Source organism: Arvicola amphibius, chromosome 2 (assembly GCF_903992535.2).
Source record: "Arvicola amphibius chromosome 2, mArvAmp1.2, whole genome shotgun sequence".
NCBI classification, from domain to species: Eukaryota; Metazoa; Chordata; class Mammalia; order Rodentia; family Cricetidae; genus Arvicola; species Arvicola amphibius.
Genome location: NC_052048.2, coordinates 4,396,389 through 4,400,684, shown reverse-complemented (window position 1 = coordinate 4,400,684; position 4,296 = coordinate 4,396,389).

Below are 4,296 nucleotides of genomic sequence, written 5' to 3'. Positions count from 1 at the left end.
CTCAGACTCCTAAGTGCTGAGGTTACAGGGGTGAGCCACCAGGTCTGACTTCAACAGTTAACTTAATATAAGAATTTATATGTAGTTACCAAACAGTATTTAGTTCTGATACTAACATAATTTTTGCTCACATTAGGCAAGTGGGTGGAAATCTAGGCTGTATGTATTACATTAGTTAAGAACTGTATTTGAACCAGAATAACATTGCCTATATATATTTTTTTAAAGTCTCATTTCTACGTTGGTCACAGGGAGGTAGGGAAGTAGTCCAGACGTACTTTAAACAGTAATTGTGCCATCAGCACCACAGGGGCCCGTGTCAGGTTGCCTTCCCACCAAGAGGTGGTCACCCGTGCAATGGTGTGACTGACAGAGGGGCTGTGCTCAGCACATCTCTGTCAGTTGTTGTGTGTCCACACGCCTCTCTGTGTTGGTGTTGTCCTTTTTGTCTGTTAGGTGTTGAATACCGGTTTCAGGAAATGCCTGTCCCTCCCTGCCTGTAGCTGCACAGACTTAAGGAGGTGCATGAACACCAGGCCTTCACCATCCCTGTTCTCTCCGCAGGGAAGAAGGCTGACCCAGACTGGATCTCCTGATCTCTGCTCCTGTAGAGCACTCATTACAGCAGAGGTGTCTATATGGGGTAGGGCCACCTCCTCCTGTCTGGCCTTGTCCCTCTTCTGTCCCATCTCTTCTCTCTGTGAGTCTGTTCCCTATGCCATTTAGGAAGAGGAGAGAAGCTTCCAGCACAAAGGTGCCCTCTGTGGTTGTTAACTTTATCGCCAAGTTGGCCGGACTTAGAGTCACCGTAGGAATGTGACTCCTGTAGTATCTGTGACTTGTTCCCAGAAAGCTTTAACTAAAAGGGAAGGCCACCAGCATCCACCTCTGCCTCCTGGCTGTGGATGTAACATGACCAGCTGCCTCACACCCCTGATCCTGTGCCTCCCCTCCATGATGGACTGTACCCTTAAACTGTATGCCCCCCCCCAAAAAAAACGATCTCCTCCTTAAGTTGCTTCTTCTTAGGCATTTGTCACGGCAGTGAGAAAATGAACAAATGCACCCTCCGGTAACTCCCTGCTGCTCTGGTGCCAGAAGATGGAGAGGAGAGCTGTGTGGGCAAGTCAGGCTGTGTTGTGGAAGGAAGGTGGGGTCAGCCATGCTCAGGAGATGGTACGGAAGGCAGCAGTGAAGGCCTCATCCTCGGAGTACATTTCTGCCATGAGATGCCCAGCCCTGGCTGTCAGCCTGCTGGGACTTACACTCACCATGGAAACAAATGCCCAGACACGCATCTGTGAGGGAGTTTCAAGACTGGGTTGGAAGACCCTCTCTGAATGTGGGTGGCACCATCACAAGGGCTGGGGTCCTGGGCTAAGTAAAAAGGGGGATGTGAGCTGAGAACTAGGAATTGCCTCTCCCTGCTTCAAGCAGTCAATACATTGTGACCATAGGAATCATCTCTCCCTGCTTCAAGCAGTGAATACATTGTGACCAGCCAACTCATGCTCCTGCCACCATGGGTTCTTCCCTCAAACCATGAGCCAGGCAAACTCCTCCTTCCTTAAGTTGTCTTTGTTAGTTACTTTGTCCCAACTACACTTAGAGTAATCTTTAATGCAGACAGGTGCGGAGGCAGGTAACGTTGCTAGGTTCTCTCAATGCTTCTCCACTTTGAAGATGCCCAGGTTCAACTACAGACTGGCGTTCCTGGACATTTGAGCAATGCTCTCCAAGGATTTCCCAGAGAATGGACACAGGGATGAGATTTGCCCCGAGCTCACTGGGCAAAGTTGCTCGATGTTCCAAAGCTTGCTTTTTAAGCCTTATCCATGAATGAAAATGTCCCGTGTTTAACTCTGCTGTGCTGGGCAGCACTGAGGATTCAGTACTGAACTTCATCTTAAACAATCCCAGTTGGGGCTGAAGAGGTCGCTCACCGGCTGCTCTTCCAGAGGACCAGGGTTCAGTTCCCAGCACCCACATGGTGGCTCACAACCATCTGTGACTCTATTCCAGGGGATCTGATGCCTTCTGACCTCTGCAGACACCAGACCCACATGTGATGGCACATATACATACATGTAAATGAAGTACTCATACATGTTAAATATATCTTAAAAAATAATTTTAAATAAGAATCTCACAATCTAATGAATCCTATTTCTCAGAGGGGGAGCTAATGATCACATTTCAGGAACTGACAGTTCTTCTCCCTTACTGCATCCGAGGTCCAGTCGCCTTCACATCAGAAATCATTCTAGAAAATCCAGTCAGCCACCTCTGCTGCAGGCGAGATGAGCCTACTCTGGCCAGGAGGCTACTGGGCAGAAAGCCTAGCAGGAAAAAACACATCTGCCTCGTTCCCTTGAGTGGTCTGGACTTCTGTCACCCCCAGGCTCACTCCCTGGTGTTACCGTGATTTTCTATTGTCAACCTGATTGGCTTCAGAAACAACTAGAGCATTAATGAGATTGTGGCGAAGACTCACCTGCGGTGGGGGTGGGACCGTCCCACATGTAGGGGCCTGGAATTCATCATAACTGGTAAAAGAGAAAGCTACCTAAACCCTAACATCCCTCTTTCTCTGCTGCTCCATTGCCGGGCCTTCCCTGTGTGACGGACAGTTCCTGCACCCTGAGATCTCAAACAAGCCCCTGACCAGATTGCTTCTGGTCAGGTCTTTGTTCCCATTGACTGGAATAGTTCTAATATAAGGGAGTGGTGTTTATACTCAGCTTCCCTTGGCTTTTATACCTTCACTTTCTGTGTCCCCAGGATGCTCTGGCTCTGATTCTGTCTCCTCCCATGACAGGCAGCATGGTCTTTGCCCTGTGGCTGATTTCTTGTTTCCTACACTTTGAATAGTCTCCACTAAGCCCCTCCCACTCAGCCCCTGCCCCTTAGCACACTCGCCTTCATCATTCAGTCACTAGCAGGTGGCCAAGGGAGCTCTTTTCAGGGGGATTGGGCAGGGTTGCATTTAGCTAGTTTCCTGTGCTCCAGAATGGGCTGGGTTTGAAAAAAAAATGGTTAACTCATTATCGTGTCCCCAGACCATCCAGTAAAGATGCCATATCCTGCAGAGGTCACAGCTTTCTTCATTAGGATGCACTTCACACTCGAGCCGCCTTCTGCCTGGAGCTGGTGACGGGCAGCCCAAGGTACACGTTCCTTCCAACACCGTGACAATGCAAGGCCACACACGACTGTCTAGATTTTAATGTTCTTTAGACTCATTTATTTTATGTATGAGCGTTTTGCATACACATATGTGTGTGTACCACGTGAGTGTCTGCATAACCAAGAACCGGAATTGCAGACTACAAACCAGCGTCCCTAACCATCTGGCTCCCTCTCCAGCCCCAAGACTATACAGCGTTTACACCAAACGTCTGGTGGTCCATCTTACCCCCTCTCCTTCTTCACTTCCCATGTGGACAGCAATGCCATAGGTAGGCATTAAAGCCGTCTTCTCTTCGTGTGCATGAACTACTTTCTAGACCAACTATTCATAATCTCTTGGCTCAATAATGTGATCTTTGCCATTGACTCCAAACCTTGGGGTTTAATAAGAGTAGCCAGCATCTCAAACAGGAGGGCTTTGGCAGAGAGGCTGGAAGGCATCGCTGACCTTGACAAAGGTTGGGTTCATGAGAGATGAGCAAGGGACTTTCAGGACATCTTGACAATCAGGAATTGGGAGTTGGACATGGAGACCCGAGTGTCCCTGAGGTCACTGCTAGATTGTACAGCGATGTGCAGGAACTGACACAAAGCCACTGTGAATCTTGCACGCGGACGCACCTGTCACCGTTTGCCACCTCGTATGCCAGGGCCCCTTTATGGCAGAATCTTAGCGGAGGCCATGAAGACAAGGGTTTCTGGAGTGTGACTCCAGGCTTCTCTCCTGGGATGGGGGAGGGGCAGGCGTGGGAGGCAGTGGAGCAGGTACATGGTGGACTGTGAGCTCTTTACAGCACACCCGCCCTGTCTCCCCGCCACACCTACCCTGCTCACCATGGATGGTTTGGCCAGAACAGCATCGTCAGTGCATTGAGACTCTAGCAGTTTCTCACATCCTGAAACCGTCTGTGGCCTGGAGAATGCTGTGGGTGCTGTGTCTGCTTCTCCAGCCCCACCTCTCCTTCTCTCCCCTCTCCTCGCCAGGCCAGCACCACACTTCTTCCCAGTTTTACCCAGCACACCCCACACTTTCTATCACAGGCCCTCACAGGTTTTTCACTTCTTGAATTCCTCAACAAATTCCCCCTGACCCTCCACTCACCCTTT